At 34.0% G+C, this 21,495-nt stretch overlaps 1 pseudogene; it reads left to right on the forward strand.

The window, feature by feature from the left end:
- Positions 1-17,996, forward strand: part of LOC120209784 — a 28,421-nt pseudogene extending 10,425 nt beyond the window's left edge.
- Positions 17,997-21,495: the final 3,499 nt, after the last annotated feature.

The following is a 21,495-nucleotide window of genomic DNA, read 5'->3' on the forward strand; positions in this document are numbered from 1 at the left end:
TTTGTGACTTGCAGATAAGACCTTTTTTTTCCTTGATTCTGGTAAAAAAACTTGTTAGTTATTCCAAGGATAAATTTTTGAGAGTATGGGATCTTGAAACTAAGCATTGTATGCAAATAGTCAGTGGCCATCATAGTGAAATTTGGTCAATTGATGTTGACCCTGATGCAAGATACTTGGTCACCGGTTTAGCAGATCTTGAACTCAGATTCTACAATGTAAAGCTTGAGAGTGGAGAATCTATGGTGAATTTAAATGGGGCTGAAACTGGGAATGATAGTGACTCATTTACTCAAAATAAGTGGGAAGTTCTAAAGCCCTTTGGTTAAATTAAGCGACAAAGTAAGGATATGGTTGCAACTGTGAGATTTAGCAAGTATGGAAATTTGCTTGCTTGTCAAGTAGCTGGAAAAACAGTTGAAATGTTCCGTGTACTGGATGAAGTTGAATCCAATCACAAAGCAAAACGAAGACTTAATAGGAAGAAAGATAAGAAGTCTGCAAAAATGGAAGTTGAAGTAACTGAAAATGTAGAAGCAAATCTTGATATTGAAGAAGCTGGGAATATCTTAGTCGTTACAGTTCCTGATGTTTTTAAGCTTCTTCAGACTATTCTAGCCAGCAAAAAGATCTGTTCCATCTCTTTCTGTCCAGTCACTGCAAAGAGTTCACTAGGTAGTCTAGCATTGTCTTTGAATAATAACTTACTGGAATTTTATTCAATTGAAAGTAGTGCAAGTACGAGAACACTTGCTATTGAGTTTCAAGGACACCGTTCTGATGTTAGAAGTGTCACACTTATTTCAGACAATAGTCTTTTGATGTCAACCAGTCACAATGCTGTGAAGATTTGGAATCCAAGTACTGGTTCTTGCCTTCAAACAATTGATTCTGGTTTTGGACTCTGTGGTATAATTGTACCCCATAACAAATATGCAATGGTTGGCACTAAAGATGGGAAAATTGAAATTATTGACATTGGTAGTGGTACTTCCAGTGAAGTTGAAGCTCATAGTGGCTCTGTGAGGGCAATTGCTACCGTTTCAAATGAAAATGGTTTTGTTACCGGCAGTGCAGACCATGATGTTAAGTTCTGGGAATACCAGATCAAGCAAAAGCCTGGTTAAGTGTGTTCCTCATACCTTCACAACCTACTTAAAGTTTTCTTGTATCTATATCTATTTTGTTTATTTTCTCCAACTCAGCTTGTGTAGCCCTGCCTTGATATAATATGTAGTGGACTGTGCAACTCATCCTTTATTACAAATGTAATTTTCATGCTGAGTTAACTCATGAGTGATGCTAGATTGGCCTTGTTGATATTCAGGATTCCAAAAGCCTTACTATATCAAATGTAAGGACTATGAAAATGAATGATGATGTTTTAGTGGTTGCTGTTAGTCCAGATGCTAAATATGTTGCTGTTGCATTGTTGGATTGCACTATAAAGGTAGGAATGATCGACTTATCCTTCTCTGTTTTGAATTTTAATTTGTCCACTGTTGGTTGGCTTGGTGAATTTATTCTGTTATTGTTTTACTATAATTTGTAATTGGACACATCATGCAATTTCCTGCTCAACTTGTAAAGCACAAAGTTGATTTATATAATTGGCCTTTCCTTCCATCTCACTTTTGGTCAATGTCTTCAACCCTCTGTTTAGAACCTTTTACGTCTCATGATTTATATGGGCGTTAGATGTGACCTTGCATCCATATGCCACTGCACTAATCGTGTCTTATTGACTTGAATGTGCAAATTGAATCTGTTGATTTCAAAGATGTTTGTTTCCAGATTCCTTCTCTCTAAGCTTGTTCTGGTAGAAGCTTCTGATTGAAAAAATAAAGTTTAACCAACTGAATATCTCTCCAATTGGACTTCATAATATCACGTAGGATATTGTGGTATCCTATCATCAATTAGGACGTATCACGTAGGTTATTGTGGTATCCTATTATCAATTAGGACGTGCAAGTCAGCTTGTATTGCATTACTATGAGCCTATTGTGATAATAATGATTTTCTTTTCCCTTTTTATGCATATTCTTTTTATGGACTCACTCAAAATTTTCCTTTCCTTGTACGGACACAAACTTCCTGTCCTATGTATGGATATTTCATCAGATGGAGATTTAATTGTAACTGGATCCGCAGACAAGAATTTGAGGATTTGGGGCTTGGATTTTGGTGATTGCCACAAATCCATCTTTGCTCATGCTGACAGGTTTTGTAAGATTTTAATAACTATGGAATGCAGAAGGTTTCTTAATACTAATTGTTTATGTAATTTTGTTGAACCTTTGAATCGCCAAATCTGATTAGGTATTTTTTCAGTGTTATGGCAGTTCAGTTTGTCCACAACACGCATTACATGTTCAGTGCTGGGAAAGATCGCCTTATAAAGTAGTGGGACGCTGATAAGTTTGAATTCCTTTTAACGCTTGAGGGACATCATGCAGATGTTTGGTGCCTTGCAATTAGCAACCGTGGTGACTTTGTTGTTACAGGATCTCATGACCGGTCCATTTGCCGTTGGGATCGTACTGAGGAGCCTTTTTTTATTGAGGTATTTTCAAAATGTTTTTCTGTGTTCCAATAGAGAAGTTCTTGGCTCAGGAGGGGAATGCCATTGTTAAGCTAGTTCTTCTACTGCAGTTGTGATTACATTTAGATGGATTTTCTTCTTTTGTATTCAATCCTGCTTGAATGTGCAGGAAGAAAGAGAGAAAAGATTGGAAGAAATCTTCGAGGCTGACATTGACAATACTTTTGAAGACAGACATATACTGAAGGAAGAACTTCCAGTGGAGGGAGCTGTTGCATTAGCAGGGACGAGAACTCAGGAAACCCTGACAGCCACTGATTCTATTATTGATGCACTAGATGTAGCGGAAGTAGTGTTAAAACGTATAGCTGACATGAGGTATCCTTCTCTTGCCTTGATCCATTTGTTCTATGCTGAAGTGTTAGTGGCTTTAACTAGCTTGTTAAATTTGGGGGAAAGTGGGTTTTTTTTTTTAAGTTGCAAGTTCAATCACAAATACAAATAATACATATCCAAATAACTATCACAGTAACCGTACTAATAACCAGAAATGGTGGGACAAATAAAAATAAAGTCTGGACTAAGGCCCTGCACATGATTCCCAGGGCTTCAACCTTACCATTGAGTCAAGGCCTTATTGATGCCAAATTTGTATTTGACCCTCAACGGTTGACGTTTTTAAATAATTTTCTTCCCCTAAGGAAGAAGTACAAAAGAAAATGAAAGTTGTTAACCATATGGGTGTGGTGTGGTTGTTACTTGCCCAGTCCTCTATATTGAGTATAAGAGAAGCGGTTTTTTTTTTACTTATAGAAAGATATAAGTATAACTGCCAATATGATAAATTCGTCTTGCAGAGATGATGTCCATCTCGCTCAGAAATGCTTGTTAGAGTTGTTATGGAAAATTGTAGAGCAGTAAAAAATGCTTTAAGAAAACTGAAGGAGGATAGTTTTTAAATAGTTGTGTTGCAATTTATATGTTTTGTCATAACCATTTTCCGTAAAACAAGTAAATATTATTTTAAAAAACGATTATGACTTTAATTTGGAAAAATTGGTGATTTGGAATTAATTTGAATTAAATCGAAAGGGAGTCGCCATCGGCCTTTGGGTTAGGTAGGTCGAATACCTAAAAACGTATTTTAAAAACAACTTTAAGAAAAAATCGTTTTTAAGATAAAAACTGGTCTGTGTTTACCAAAGATTTATTTAAACAGGTTCGGGAGTCTATTACGTGTAGGGAAGGACTAACACCCTACAACGCCCAAAAATTGGTACTGTGTCGCTTACATATCGTCGTGATGGTGGAAACTATAAATCGCATCGATAATTAAAATGTGATCCATTTATTGAAATTTAATTAATTTACTTCGAATAAATTATTTACAGAAAATTCTTTAACTTGAAAAGAAATATCAAAATTAGTAATCCTCCATCGGAAAAACTAACTCGACTATTTCTTGTCAATAAAAAAAATATTCTCTCATTGATAAATATGCGAATCGAATATAAATAAAATTAACATTTGCATTCGAATAAAAGGAAATAAAGAGTAAATTAAAAACACACATAGCATCATTAAAATAAATTAATTAGTAAAGAAAATGGATTTATTTTAAGTTCGTATTTGTTCGAATGTCGTATTGGATTGTACCACTTCGACCAAGTAGTACTTTCCACGCCCGTTCTACAAATTCGCGTTCTTGAAAAATTAGTCATATGTAATCACATTGAATAAAATGGAATAAACATTAATAATATATTTTCATACATGAATATACAAAGGGAAAAATTAAATTAAATTAATAAGTATATAAATGTATATGATACAACATGCGTATGAAATAAAATAAAATAAATTAATATATTTGAAACATGATATATGTACATAAATATTATAGCATAGGTTAAAATATATACAAGAAAATATGACATACAAATAACATAAAATAAATAAACTTTATAGACAAGTAACTAAAATGCATAAATCGAAATATACAAGCAGAATTAAAAAAAATAAAAAACATGATCAATCAGTGGCTAAAATGAAAAGAATAAAATCAGTAGTTGAATTCATAATAAGCAAAATAGTATACATAGTGACCAAATTGAAACACAATAAAACAGAATGTCAATATCAGAATAAACAAATAACATGAACCTCCTGGTGACTATAATGAACAACATGGTAAAGATAGGTATCTAAATCGTGATTAACCATAAATCTAGTGACCAAAATGAAAGTATCATAAGTTAGTGGTCAAATTAAAATAAAAATAAAAATAAAAGCAATATGCCAACAACTAGGGACTAAAAAGAAAGTTAACAAAACTACCTTACGAAATCAAAAATCATCAAAGACATCAATAACCAAATAGGGACTAGGATGAGCTCATTCACAAATCAGGGCTCAAAACAAATTATTTACCCTAAACATATTAGTGAACAAATAGTGATTAAAACGAAATGTGAGCAAATATTATATCAAAAATGAAACAAATAGAAACATAATATGATGACCAAAATGAATAATACACAAGATTAACAGCTAAAATCTAAATATTTAAACATACAAAATACTAATATAAATAGGACTAAAATATAAAAAGGAAAATATAAATGCCCAAAATAAAATATTATGAGATTCCATTAATGGCTACAACGAGATGTTACAAACCAGGAGGGACCTAAACTATGATTTACCCCCCAAACCTTGAAGAAACGCGCGTAAGTTTACAAAGCCACAGGGATTAAAAGTGTAGTTATTCCAATAAATCAAAAACACGGATGAGGTTGGGGAGGCAAAACGACTGCGTTTTGACTTGGGTATTTACCCAAATCCAAGGCTTATTTTTCATCAGCCTTCTCATTTGTTTCATGTCTCCAAAACCAGAGGACTCTCTCAAGTTCCCTCATCGGGGACGAAAGGGATAATCCTGGACGGCAACAACCACGGTGGAGACCCGGCGGCGCTCGGCCGAAAAGAGGGAAAAACACTCAAAAGCTTTCTCTCTTCCTCCCCACTTCAAAACTCGAACCCTTTTAGCCTAAAAATAATCCTAAACCGCTAAATCTAATATGTTACCTTCGAAAGAAACCGAGCATATGGCGGCCCTCGGGATTCCACGGCTTTGAACCACGGTGAGACACCTCTCTCTATATTTTTCTTTATTTTTTTTTGTGGTTTCGAATCCTCTCTGTCTCCGTTCTCTAAAAAAAAATCCCCCCCTCAAATCCCCATTGCCTTCTGTTTTATCTTTGCATGCGTTTGGTGTCTGATAGATCTAATAGGAAATGATTTCCTATGCTTCTAGGAGATTTCATTATTTTTCTTGGATTGTCTGACTGAATGATATGATTCTAATCTCTGTTTGATGGACATCTATCACTGTTCGGTAGGTGGCCGGCGTCAGAGGCTGTCGGAGGTAGGAGCAATAAGAGGAGGCGGTAACAGCTAGGGTTAGGGTTATAAAACCCTATTCGTCTCGAGTCGGGTCTGGGTTGTTGAACCGGGTTGATTCGGGTCCAATCTGAGCATGTCTGGTGTTTGGGTCTCCTGGTGGGCTTGGTGTTTGGGGTCAGATTGTGAAGCCTACAAAAATTGTAACATGTAAATTAATAATAATAATAATAGTATTAATAATAATATAACGATAATAATAATAATATTAAAAAAAGACCCGGGCAAAAATGGGTGTCTACAGCTGCCCCTCTTTGCACATTCTTGTGTTAACAAGAATAGGGCAAAGACGACAAGAAAACACGTTTTTGTCTGGTTCTCCTCTTTTTGGTTTTAAAAAAAATGGATAGTTTTGTTGGTGGGGACGACACTGCTCATACGCAATGAAGAGGTCTGGTCGTCTAAGGGTGACACGGCTCCTACGTGATGAGGAGATCTGGTCAGGGGATGACACTGCTCATACGTGATGAAGAGTTCTTGGCCATCTTTAGGGATGATAACACGGTTCCTACGTGATGAGGACGGCTGGTTATCTATGGTTGACACGGCTCATACGTGATGAAGAGATCTGGTCTGGGAAATGACACGGCTCATACGTGATGAAGAGTTCTGGCCATCTAAAGGTGATAACACGGTTCCTACGTGATGAGGACGGCTGGTTATCTATGGTTGACACGGCTCATACGTGATGAAGAGATCTGGTCTGGGGATGACACGGTTCCTACATGATGAGGACGGCTGGCCATCTTTAGGAGTTATGGTTTCAAGAGAAACCAAATTAAAGATTTGTTTCAAGAAAAATAAACTCAAAGATGATATTTTTAAAAGCAACTGTCTCAAAAGAGACAAAATTCGTTTTAAGGGAAACGACTCAAAGACGACGTTTAAAGGGAAACTGTCTCAAATGAGACAAAATTCGTTTAAAGGGAATTGATCTCAAAGATCAGTGTTTCGAGAGAAACAAACTCAAAGATGTTTTTGTTTCAAGAAAAACATACTCAAAGACTTTGTTTGTTTTGTTTCAATGGAAACAGATTCAAATGATAGATTACATCTTAAGTAAGACCAAATTTGTTTCAAATGAAACAATCTCAAAAGTTAGTTTTTAATTAGAAACTGTCTCAAGAGAGACAACATTTGTTTTTAAAAAATAGACTCAAAGATGATTTTGTTAAGAGAAACAAACTCAAAGATTTTCAAAATGAACATATTCAAAGATTTACTTCAAAAGAAACGGTCTCAAGAGATACAAAATTCATTTTAAGAGAAACAGATTCAAAGCTTTTTGTTTCAAAAGAAATTATCTTAAGAGAGACAAAATTTTGTTTCCAAAGAAACAGACTCAAAGATTTTTGTTTCAAAAGGAATTATCTTAAAAGAGACAAAATTTTGTTCCCAAAGAAACAGACTCAAAGATTTTTGTTTCAAAAGAAATTATCTTAAGAGAGACAAAATTTTGTTTCCAAAGAAACAAACTCAAAGATTTTTGTTTCAAAAGAAATTATCTTAAGAGAGACAAAATTTTGTTTCCAAAGAAACAAACTCAAAGATTTTTGTTTCAAAAGAAATTGTCTTAAGAGAGACAAAATTTTGTTTCCAAAGAAACAAACTCAAAGATTTTTGTTTCAAAAGAAACAATCTCAAAGATTTTTATTCAAAATGAGCAAACTCAAAGATTTTTTCAAGAGGAACAAACTCAAAGATTTTTTCCTCAAAAGAAATTGTCTTTAAGAGATAAAAAATCGTTTTAAAAGATTCAAATATTGTCGATTTTGTTTATATGGAAATAATCTCAAAGGTGTCTTCAAAAGTGTTTATTTTGTTTCAAATGAAACAATTTCAGGATTTGTTTAAAGGGGAAACTGTCTCGTGCGAGACAAATCAGCTTTGAAAATCTCAAGTGATATTAATTTTGCTTTAAGTACAACAACCTTGAAATTTGTATTATGAGAGAAAATGATGTCTCAAGCGAAATTTGCTTTAAGATATAGTCTCAAATGGGACAAAATTTGCTTTTAGAGAAATTGTCTCAAGCGAGACAAAGTTTGTTTTTGAGAAAACGATCTCAAGTGAGATCAACTTTGTTTAATGTGAAACAAATTCGAAATTTGGATCTCAAAGGGAAAAGGTCTCAAGCGAGACGAAATTTGTTTTGAAAGAAACAACAATCTAAGGTGAGATTAATTTTGTTTTAAGTGAATCAAATTCAAAATTTGTATCTCAAAGGAAAAATGTCTCAAGCGAGACGCAATTTGTTTTAAAATTCTCAAAATTTATGGAAAAATGTCTCAAGCGAGACATAATTTGTTTTAAAGAGAAAATTGTCTCAAGCGAGACAAAATAAAATTTGTTTTTAAGAAAACTATCTCTAGTGAGACGACACTTTATTTATTTTTTTTAAAGAAAATAATCTCAATAGCTCAAAGTTTGTCTATTGATTCCTGCATGTTGAGGAAACGTCTTCAGAAGATCTGATTGTTGACTTCAGGAAGCCAAATATGTGGATTGCATTGTTCTTTCAAGTTGAAAACATCTGGTTATTTCTGAGCTCTTATTTCCTGAAAAGATCAGAATGATGCATTTTTGACTAACTATCTTGGATGTTATGATAGATGTCAATATGAAATTTATTTGATGATTTTTTTTTTGTGCTCAAGTGAGGAGAAAAATGTCTTTAATACATATGATGATAAACGTTTGATGCAAAGATGCAAACTTATGTAACATGTATGTTAGTGTATGTATGTATGTACATATATGTTGATGTATGTTTTTTCTCGAGCTGAAAGGAGAATGGTTGCGAGAGCAGTCTTCACTCTATCATATCATTGATTCCGTTTGTCTTCATTTCCACCATGGTGTACTTTTACAAACCTTGACCTGAGACCAATTGTTTTATTTGCCCCATCAAATTTGCCCCACAAATTTGTCTTCTCTTGCCCCAGCTTCGATCTTGAGCTTCGGAGAGATATTTGTCGAATACCAAGATATGCCTCCAGAGAGATTATCTTGTTTGGAAATGTTTTTCTCCTTCTTTTATTTTCAAAAGTTTGAAAATATCAATTGGATGAGTTCTGAAAGACATTTAATCAAAGATTTGACAATATTGCCCCTTTCTAGGTTTCACAATTGACAAATCACAAAAATATAAATTCATTGAATATCAAAAATCAAATACTCTTTTAATCTTTGATAGCTACAAATCTTTGACAAATATCAAGATCGACAGGTGTGTTTAGAGGTTGGCTACCTAAATTCTAAGGTGTGTTTCATCCATTGGTCCTCGTGAAGGTAATGACATACCCCTCTTTCTTGATTTGGCATTTTAATCGGAGGCGAACAAAATGACACAACTAGCATAGTTACTTGCTAAACTCTTTAGAACACTTTTGTTTCAGTTCTCTGAAATCTTCCATTTGTTCAAGCTTCGTAGACTTACCTAGTCAAGGTAGTGCAAAAATATCGGTCTAAAAACGAGAATTCTGAGTGCTCGTGTGAAGTCGACTATAACAGGCGTTCCTCAACTCCCTTAGTCCATATTCGCCGAAACTCCTTATTTAGTAAATTTGATTTAATTTGCCATTGTTTGGCTAGCTGAATTCAGCTTTATTGTACATATATTTTATAATTACCTTTATCAAGCTAGCTGAAGGATTCATGTCATCACAAAGTCTTCGACTTGACAACCACAGTGGAGCATACACCGGATTGCCAAGTACCCGATCAATGTCATGGTTTGAATGTAATCTATTCATAAAGCCAGGGCTTTCGAATTTCCTCTATTACCAATTGCTTTAGCGGAATAGCTCAGCTTTATTGTATACATATATATATGGTTTTTTTGTTTGTTTACGGATTCCATTTCTTAAGCTTGCTGAGGAAAACTTGTTATAGTCTCGGTGTTTGTTGAAGGTCAGAAAATCTCATCGTTAGAGTTCAATTCCCAAGCAACTGACCTAAACTAGATTCATCTACTTGACCATTCCATCTGAGAAGATTATGATCATCATTGAACGTCATAAACAGAAATAATAACCAATTAGTTTTGCAATCTCATGTGCTAGCTGCCCCATTTTATCCACTCCTAACACATACCTGAATGCCAAACCCTTTGATTGACTCTTTATGTGAACAGAAAACTAGCTCGGTCCCTGCAAGAAAATGGTATGTATTCTGGTGTACCTCTGGATTAGGATCAAGGGGTCATTGTTTTGCAGGGTTCAATCTTGTCATTTGTCAAAGATTTACAACCTCAATTATTAAAATGCTTTTAATTAAAATGATATTCAAAGAATTCAAGATTAAAATTTGCTCATTGTCATTTTTTCAAAAGGAAGTATTTTATTTACAATGTTCGAACGTCAAGTGACTCACAAAAATTTAAACATAAGAAGAGCAAAAGAAAAACAAATTCAAACAAGATGTCATGCATGAGAATGCAACAAAATCTCCTGATGGATGCCCCGACCGACTTCCGATCAGAATGCCCCATTACACATTGAACGTTAATGTCCCTGAATCGATCAGATCTTGGACCTTGCACTTTAATGCCCTACAATTCTCAGTGGTATGCCCTGAGATCCCAATGTGATAGCTGCATATGGCATTAATATCATGGCCTTCAGGATATGGGTCAGTTCTTGGTTTGGATTGAACTGGAATCACCAGGTTGTTCTCAATTAGAGCTGGGAGCAATTCCTCATATGTCATCGGAATTGGATTGATGCATGTCTTTTTACGAAAAACATTATGAGACACGGTCCCCAGATTAGTTAAATCCACTAGACTGACCTCAGCTCTTTCCTCAATGACAGTATGGCTAGTACCACATATCTGGCCATTATTAATAGCTCTTTCAATCATTTCTCCACACATGACAATGTCAGAGAAACTCTTAGTGGCAACCCCTATCATGTAGTCGATATAAGGAGACTGTAATGTATCTATGAATAGAGTGATGAACTCTCTTTCAGTCATTGGTGGATGCACTTGAGATGCAATATCCCTCCATCGTTGTGCGTACTGTCGAAAACTCTCATAATTCTTCATCCCCATATTCTGAAGCATTGTTCGATCGGGGGCCATATCAATCATGTGCTTGTATTGGCCCAGAAAAACACTAGCCAAATCCCTCCAAGAGCGGACTTGAGAATGACTCAGTTGGTGGTACCACCTTGAAGCGGGTCCAATCAAACTGTCTTGAAAGCAGTGGATCAACATCTGATCATTGTTAGTGTATCCAGTCATTCTTCGAATAAACATCGTGAGGTGGGCATTGGGGCAACTGGTTCCCCTGTACTTTTCAAACTCGGGCATCTTGAATTTGGGCGGGAGCACCAAGTCGGGAACTAGTACTAGTTCTGTTGCATCCATCCCGTTGTGAGAGGTTTGTCCTCTCATTCCCTGAAATGTCTCTCTGCACCACTGTTTCAAATTCTCTGGGATCTCGTTCTTGGCTCTTCTCGTCGCTTGGTGACTAGGAATCCTGTTGGACGAGATAAGTGGTTGTGAATTAGCCTGTGCCTTCACACATTCAACTGTTTCACGGGTCAAGGAAATTTTCTCTCTGCCTTTTCCTTGGTTAAGCTCAGCCATTTTTGCTACCATTTGGCCAACTATGTCCTTTTGGTTTTGCAAGATACGATCCACGGTGGTCTTTTGCATCTGCTCCATTTTAACCTCCCACTCAGCTTGCATCTTTGTAAACTCTCTTCTAGCTCTTTCTTCAGTTGCTCGAATTTTGCATCCATTCTCAATACTGTGTGAATGCAGTTGCACAGTTAGAAGTGTTTCCTTAAAGTTTCCCGCAAGGTATGATTAATGCATGTAACAATGCTTAAATAAATGTTGTGCAAAATGTAATGATGAAAATGCAGATGCAAAAATATTGATCCTAACGACGAATATTTTAGAACAATTTTCACCAGAGATAAAAGTTTTCACATTACAAGACAGTCTAATTTACAAACATGTCTTCGCTTAGATGGTGATCCTGGAATGGATCACTGCTTCATCTCGGATCTTCGTCCTCAATAATGATGCCCCTCAAGCGCTCTGCAATCTGACTCCGTTAATGCTTCGGTGATGTTGAAGTTAGTGTGTCACTCCTTGACAAATAGTGATGAAATGATTGTAGATGAGAATATACTGCTGGATTACTCTTTGTCTCAATGGATCATCTTTTTAGTCTCGAATGTTGCACAATCTTCAAGCTCACTGCTTCGTCTCGGATATATTTGGAACATATGCCCCTCAATGCTCAGTAAAACTAACTTTGTTAATGCCTAGCCGGTGCTGAAGCCATTGCGTCGCTCTTTGATGTGTAGCGATGACATGATTGTAAATAAGAATCTACTGCTGGATTACTTCTAGGATCAATGGATCACCATTCCAGTCTCGAATTATGGACGATCTTCGAGCAAATCTCATTTTTGTGTTCTGAGCTTCTTTAACCCTCAGTGCATGTCTGTATACGAGACTGCTTGATTGAAAACTTTTACCTCTTCTTGTGAAAATTTCTCTCTCGAATATCCCCTTGCGGAACAACACTTTTCACATTATGTCATGACGATGCAATGCCATGCAAAGAAGGATAAAAAAATGACATAAACAAAATAAATAAGTTAGTGTATAAAACAAAAGAGAAAACGAGTTAGTATGTGTAAAATAATTTATACGGATAAAAATGTTATTCAAAGATGAATATAATACCTACCCGACATGATATCTACCCTAACATGCTTTAATAGATAATGATCCTACCCGGACATGCTTTCTACCCAAAATTATCTATTTTCAAGAAATTGGTCCTGATCGCATGGTATCTAGTTCGCATGCTTTTATTCGAAAAGAAATAAATTCTACGAACTTAAAGCAAAAGATAAGGGTTTAGAAACACTCCTCCTTTGTGTACACTTAGTTTGGGTGCCAACTGACGGACATAGGTTCGATATAGCTATACCTAGGGTGACCGTTCTACGGTTCACTATATGCATGGTTTTGGCTCTAACTGGAAAAAGGGACTCGAATTGTCCTTGATGTCGGTGCCCCATTGGGCGGCCAAACCCTCTATCCTCACCCATTACAGGTTTCAAACGGAACGAGTTCAATTCGAGGGGATTCATTGTCTTATACCCGTACGAGGAATAAATCCCTACGAAGGTATAAGGTATGTATCCCTTGGGTTATTTACTAAAAACTCATACGAAGAATAAATTCTTACGAGAGTAAAGCATTCACCCCAACTAATTTGGATCGAAGCTCGTGTCTAGAGCTTATGTTATGCCAATGCGAGTGATGTGTGTGAGGAGGAACATACCTACCTTCGACCCAAAAGGAAAACAAAACAAGGAAAAAAATGATAAAATCTTGACAAAGCTGAAAGCTACAAATAAACTGTTAGTATGACAGAAAACGAAGCAATTAAAAATTTCAATAAACGGATCATAAGTTAACTATGCACTCAAACTTATAATTTCCACTTGAGACCACAATGTGTAAGCGACCTACAGCTTGACTCTCTAAAAAAAGTCCCCAGCAGAGTCGCCAAGCTGTCATAACCATTTTCCGTAAAACAAGTAAATATTATTTTTAAAAACGATTATGACTTTAATTTGGAAAAATTGGTGATTTGGAATTAATTTGAATTAAATCGAAAGGGAGTCGCCATCGGCCTTTGGGTTAGGTAGGTCGAATACCTAAAAACGTATTTTAAAAACAACTTTAAGAAAAAATCGTTTTTAAGATAAAAACTGGTCTGTGTTTACCAAAGATTTATTTAAACAGGTTCGGGAGTCTATTACGTGTAGGGAAGGACTAACACCCTACAACGCCCAAAAATTGGTACTGTGTCGCTTACATATCGTCGTGATGGTGGAAACTATAAATCGCATCGATAATTAAAATGTGATCCATTTATTGAAATTTAATTAATTTACTTCGAATAAATTATTTACAGAAAATTCTTTAACTCGAAAAGAAATATCAAAATTAGTAATCCTCCATCGGAAAAACTAACTCGATTATTTCTTGTCAATAAAAAAAATATTCTCTCATTGATAAATATGCGAATCGAATATAAATAAAATTAACATTTGCATTCGAATAAAAGGAAATAAAGAGTAAATTAAAAACACACACATAGCATCATTAAAATAAATTAATTAGTAAAAGAAAATGGATTTATTTTAAGTTCGTATTTGTTCGAATGTCGTATTGGATTGTACCACTTCGACCAAGTAGTACTTTCCACGCCCGTTCTACAAATTCGCGTTCTTGAAAAATTAGTCATATGTAATCACATTGAATAAAATGGAATAAACATTAATAATATATTTTCATACATGAATATACAAAGGGAAAAATTAAATTAAATTAATAAGTATATAAATGTATATGATACAACATGCGTATGAAATAAAATAAAATAAATTAATATATTGAAACATGATATATGTACATAAATATTATAGCATAGGTTAAAATATATACATGAAAATATGACATACAAATAACATAAAATAAATAAACTTTATAGACAAGTAACTAAAATGCATAAATCGAAATATACAAGCAGAATTAAAAAAAAATAAAAAAACATGATCAATCAGTGGCTAAAATGAAAAAGAATAAAATCAGTAGTTGAATTCATAATAAGCAAAATAGTATACATAGTGACCAAATTGAAACACAATAAAACAGAATGTCAATATCAAAATAAACAAATAACATGAACCTCCTGGTGACTATAATGAACAACATGGTAAAGATAGGTATCTAAATCGTGATTAACCATAAATCTAGTGACCAAAATGAAAGTATCATAAGTTAGTGGTCAAATTAAAATAAAAATAAAAGCAATATGCCAACAACTAGGGACTAAAAAGAAAGTTAACAAAACTACCTTACGAAATCAAAAATCATCAAAGACATCAATAACCAAATAGGGACTAGGATGAGCTCATTCACAAATCAGGGCTCAAAACAAATTATTTACCCTAAACATATTAGTGAACAAATAGTGATTAAAACGAAATGTGAGCAAATATTATATCAAAAATGAAACAAATAGAAACATAATATGATGACCAAAATGAATAATACACAAGATTAACAGCTAAAATCTAAATATTTAAACATACAAAATACTAATATAAATAGGACTAAAATATAAAAAGGAAAATATAAATGCCCAAAATAAAATATTATGAGATTCCATTAATGGCTACAACGAGATGTTACAAACCAGGAGGGACCTAAACTATGATTTACCCCCCAAACCTTGAAGAAACGCGCGTAAGTTTACAAAGCCACAGGGATTAAAAGTGTAGTTATTCCAATAAATCAAAAACACGGATGGGGTTGGGGAGGCAAAACGACTGCGTTTTGACTTGGGTATTTACCCAAATCCAAGGCTTATTTTTCATCAGCCTTCTCATTTGTTTCATGTCTCCAAAACCAGAGGACTCTCTCAAGTTCCCTCATCGGGGACGAAAGGGATAATCCTGGACGGCAACAACCACGGTGGAGACCCGGCGGCGCTCGGCCGAAGAGAGGGAAAAACACTCAAAAGCTTCCTCTCTTTCTCCCCACTTCAAAACTCGAACCCTTTTAGCCTAAAAATAATCCTAAACCGCTAAATCTAATATGTTACCTTCGAAAGAAACCGAGCATATGGCGGCCCTCGGGATTCCACGGCTTTGAACCACGGTGAGACACCTCTCTCTATATTTTTCTTTATTTTTTTTTTGTGGTTTCGAATCCTCTCTGTCTCCGTTCTCTAAAAAAAAAATCCCCCCCTCAAATCCCCATTGCCTTCTGTTTTTATCTTTGCATGCGTTTGGTGTCTGATAGATCTAATAGGAAATGATTTCCTATGCTTCTAGGAGATTTCATTATTTTTCTTGGATTGTCTGACTGAATGATATGATTCTAATCTATGTTTGATGGACATCTATCACTGTTCGGTAGGTGGCCGGCGTCAGAGGCTGTCGGAGGTAGGAGCAATAAGAGGAGGCAGTAACAGCTAGGGTTAGGGTTATAAAACCCTATTCGTCTCGAGTCGGGTCTGGGTTGTTGAACCGGGTTGATTCGGGTCCAATCTGAGCATGTCTGGTGTTTGGGTCTCCTGGTGGGCTTGGTGTTTGGGGTCAGATTGTGAAGCCTACAAAAATTGTAACATGTAAATTAATAATAATAATAATAGTAATAATAATAATATAACGATAATAATAATAATATTAAAAAAAGACCCGGACAAAAACGGGTGTCTACATGTTTACTATGTTATATTTCAGGAGCAGCTAGCCAGAGGAAAATTTGCTGAATTCCAACCAAAAATGAGTATGCTTGGGTTGTCCCCATCAGACTATGTCCTTCGTGCTCTCTCAAATATTAGCACCAATGATCTGGAGCAGACTTTACTGGTAATTGAGCATTGTGCAAGGCATTCTCTCTACTTCTAGTACAAAATTTTGGAAGATGATATGGTATTTCATCCATGCTTTCTAGTGCATTCATGGAGACAGTTGCACACCTGAAATCAGGTCTATTAGGATTAAGCTCATAATTGAAACTTCTGGATAAGCACCTCTTGTCACTCATCTTTTTTGTGATCTACCTGATTGTGACTGTTTTCTTCAGTTTGTAGTCCATGATCTATTTTTTAGTTAATTATTTGCCTAATAGTGGGACCAAAGATTAGCACCAATATTAGACTATGTCCTCCGTGCTCTCTTAAATATTAGCAACGATGATATGGAGCAGACGTTACTGATAATTGAGCATTGTGTGTGGCATTCTCTATAGTTGTAGTACAAAATTCTTGAAATGATGATACGTATTTCATCCATGTTTTGTAGTGCACGCATGGAGACAGTTACACCCGAAATCAGACCTATGAGGATTAAGCATCTAATTCAACACTAGTCTTTTTTTTTGATATACCTGATTGTGACTTTTTTTCAGATGGTTAAGTTCATGATCTTCTATTGTTTAGTCAATTATATGCCCAATAATGGGATCAAAGATCACTCATCAACTGAAATTCTAGTCACTTTGAGTTTCTTTCTCTTATTTCAGCCATGTTAATAGCCAAGTTAGTGATTCAGAACATGGAGGCTGGACTATCTTTTTTTAGGATCGTCATTTTTAGGCATCTTATTGTTTATCTCAATATCCGAGTCCAAGATGCTCTCTTATACGAAGGATTGGACTTCAAATCCTGACAAGGTTGGCTTCTATGCTTATAAATGTGCTTATGGTTGGATGTTTTGGTGAATAGATGAGTGGCATGTACACCATGCACTCTCTCTCTTTCTCTCTTTTTTCAGACACACTAAATCTTTTGGTGTTAAGAAAGCATATGTTTTATGCATTTGAGTGCTATACTTGTAATACTCGTTATTACAATGTATGCTGTTTGCAGGATCGTTACAATTTTGTTGCAGACACGCCATAGTCAGTTAATTAGTACCCCATCTTCTAGACCAGTGCTGGCTGTTCTAAAGGATATTATTTATGCACGAGTTAAGGTAAATATGTACTTCGGATTATGATTGTTTTAAACCTGTGGATTCCCTTAACGATCTCTTTTTATTTCTACTATCTAATTTATGTTCAACATGATCACATAATCCATAAATAAATTTTAGATTTGGGAATACTTGAGGATCTATTTCAATGGCATAACCTTTGAATTTCCCAGGAATGCAAAGATACCCTTGGTTTCAACCTTGCAGCAATGGATCATCTAAAGGTTTGTAAAATGGATTTGCCAATATTATCTATCAAATTTCTAATAAAATAATAGCAAAAACTTTTTTTCCCTAAACCGTTGCATGTCATTTGATTTCAGCAATTGATGGCTTCAAGATGGGATGCTCTATTCCGAGATGCGAAGTCGAAGTTGTTAGAGATTCGTTCTCGGCAGTCGAAACGTTTCGAAGCAAGATCAGAGCCGAAAACAGAAAAACCGAAACAGAAGAAATGAACTGATATACATGTTTGATCCCCAAGATGGGCAAGACTTTTGTATTTTAAGGTTTAGAGTGCTTTGCAGAATGTTCTTCCGCTTCAGGTAAGGGGCATCTTCATTTTTGTATTTTATGTTTTATTTTGCCTCAACTGTCTTTAATATATGAATATCATCATCCCAGTGAAACTTCGAGAAATTTTCATGGCCAGTTTCCATATGCACATGGTGCAGAAAGAATACTAAATTGGTTTTTTTATAATTTATTATTATTATTTTAAAAATGTCTATGATACGGTTATGGTTGGCCAATGCGTAGAAAATCTAGATTATGTGGAGATAGTTTGATTTTAGAAAATATAGATTATTTTCGTTTTAGTTTTTTATAAAATAAAAAACGTTAAAGAAAATATGTTTGGTTGTCAAATTGGAAAATCAATTTTGAAAAATAAAAATGAAAATAAGTGAAAATATGAAAAATAAAACAACAAGGTCTATTTGGTTTTAGAAAATATAAATTATTTTAGTTTTTTCCTTAGAAAATATAAAATATATTTGGTTGTGAAATTGGAAAATGATTTTTAAAACATAAAAGTAAGTGAAAATATTAAATCATAAAGAAAATATATTTAATATTTTTATTAAAATTGTTTTAGAAATATAAAAAATAGGGAAACATAAGATTTAAATTTTTAACTTAGACGAGTTTAGATTGTTTTCACAACAAATTTTTGGCTTAAAGAATATAAATTTCGTTTAATTTGACTCGCCAAATTAGAGTTTCATTTCATAGAAGGAAAATTTTATTTTTTATCTTGTTGAGAGAGGTTTACTCATTAGTAATATCGGATAATAATAATTATCCACAAAATTCGTTTTTCGACAATTCCATTTATTTTAAAACCATTAATTTTTTTGCAAAAAATAAATAATATGGTCTCTGAAATTTTTTTACACTTAATATAGTCCTTAAATTGAAATTTTTAATAACTTAATTTTGTAGTATTTTATATTTAATGTATTAAATATTTTAATAGTTTTTTATATTTTATATTTATAATTGAAATAATTTTTTAAAAATAATAAGTCTTCATTTTTGTTTTAAAATAATCAATTGCCCAACATACTTAGCTAAAAAAATGATTAAGTTCATTTACTACATCATCGTACATCGTGTATTGCTACAACATTATAATAAATTATCACATTAATATTGTAGATTTTTATTTAAGTTTGTGAACCATCATATAAGCATCGTGACAATTAAATGTTTTATTCTGTTTTTTAAAGGGTTATATTATTTGTTTCATTGTAAAAATATTTAGGGGCTACCTTAATTATTTTCCCTAAAAGTTTGAGGGTTTTAATTACCATTAAACATACTATTACTTTAACAATATTTTGTGTGCTCTTTCTTATTACAATATTTGTTTTGTGTATTTTTAAAATTTAATTGACGTCTAATATACAATAACAATATATTCTTATTATAAACTAAAATAAATTTTGTTTTACAAAATTTTTTATCAACTTTATTTTTTATATTTGCATAACTCACTTGTTATGTTAAAATAATATAATGAAATTTTTTAATATTTATAATTTAATTTTTTAAATAATTATTTATTCATTTCTATTTTTAAAAGTTAGAAACCAAATAAATTTTTACTATTTTATTTTTGGATTCAAGTTTTCATTTATATTAACTAAACATGTTTTCTGATTTTTAAAGAACTAAAAATAAAAACTATTTTAGAAAAATAAAAACAAAAACTAAAAAAATATTTTCTAGAATTGACTCTAAGATTTTCTCTATTTTCACTTGAATAAATTGGTTATAACATGTCTTTTTATAGACTTAAAACATAATGTTTCACTTTAACTAGGACTACACCAGATACTATCTTTATCTACACTTAGGATAAAACTTAAGAGTAATATTAAACTACTAAGAGACATACAAATTACGAAAGGATAAATAAAAAATAATCATTAATCTATAACTTATAATCCATACGCCTACAATCTACACTTCCCCTTGAGCTGGTGAGCTAGGTTTCCAAAAGCGCGTCCTAGGTGTGAATAAGCACTAGTGTGATGCGCAAAGAGGGGATGAAGAGAACGCCCACTTAGGTTAGAGAGGCGTTTTACAAGAAGCGCTGTGAGGCTCGTGTTTATGGGTTTTAGGCGATGGGCGACGGGCTCGCGCTTTTTTCATCTTAGGGGCAAGGGATAACAACACCAGCTACTGAAGATCATTAAAAGTTTATATAACAAAGAAAGCAAAAGAAACAAAGTAAAAGGAGACTATAGTGGAAGGAGAAGAAATGAGAGCCGAAACAGTATAAACGAATAGATCTATTAAGTAGAAATGATGCGTAAATACACAGCCACATTTAATGGTAGGCGTTTAAGGCGTTGATTCAAGTGATGAGATTGCACATATAATGCATGTTCAGAAGTGAAGTGTGAACACGAGCCACACTAATGGCCGGAGTTAAGACATTAATCTAGGTTGTATAATGCATGAATCCAACGGTGAAGTGTGAATACATGAGCCACAATAGTGGCTGGCGTTAAGGCATTAATCTAGGCTGTATAATGAATGAATCTAGGTGTATATTAGCAGAGAAAAAGAATAGGTCGTCTGGCGTAAAATTACATAAAATGGCTAGAGTTAAGGGATTAATCTAGGCTGTATAAACTGCACAAAAAGAGTAATTTTGTATGAATCTAGGATTAATATACAGCATAAAATCGAAAAATCGGGCTCAATAATGCATGAATCTAGGTGTACACAAATAATGAGTCTTGTGAATTGTAGAAATAGCTCTTAACTCTTGAGTATGAGACAAGCAATGGTGAAGGAATGGAGTGTCCGGAAGAGTTTAAGTGCTTCATGAGTGAATTGGCGGGTAATGTGTGTAGATATTTTCTAGAATTGATTTATAAATCTTTTAGCATAAAATGTATGTCTCACATACGAAATGTGCGCGCCTGCGCCTTGCGCTTAGACTCTAGGGACTTTTTATGCCTCGGTACGCCTTGCGCTCTTAAAAATTAAGTTGGTGAGTATGTGTTGTACAATTGAGCTTGGATGTTATCTTTTCTAATCCAACTCTTTGTAGTGCTCTAATAAGAAAATAAGCAAGTTGGTCTCTAATAGGAACAAACAATAGTTCACTCCTCTATGATTGATTTTCTTTGAGATGAAATGTCGATAAATTTTCACATGCTTAGTTCTTTCATTGTGGACCAGGTTCTTGACAATACTAATGGTCGACTGACTATAATTGTAGAGTTCAATGTTTTCATATCGATTTAGTCTCAATTCTGTAAGTAATCTCCTCAATTATATACCTTTACAAATTTCAAGTGCTTAAGCTCTATATTTAGCTTTAACACTACTCATTGCTACAATTGACTGCTTCTTGTTTCTCTATGTAACCAAGTTACCCCAAATAAAGAAGCAATATCCACTCATGGATTTTCTGTGTGTTAACATTGTTGCTCAATT

Source organism: Hibiscus syriacus, unplaced genomic scaffold (assembly GCF_006381635.1).
Source record: "Hibiscus syriacus cultivar Baekdansim isolate YM2019G1 unplaced genomic scaffold, ASM638163v2 tig00020266_pilon, whole genome shotgun sequence".
NCBI lineage: Eukaryota > Viridiplantae > Streptophyta > Magnoliopsida > Malvales > Malvaceae > Hibiscus > Hibiscus syriacus.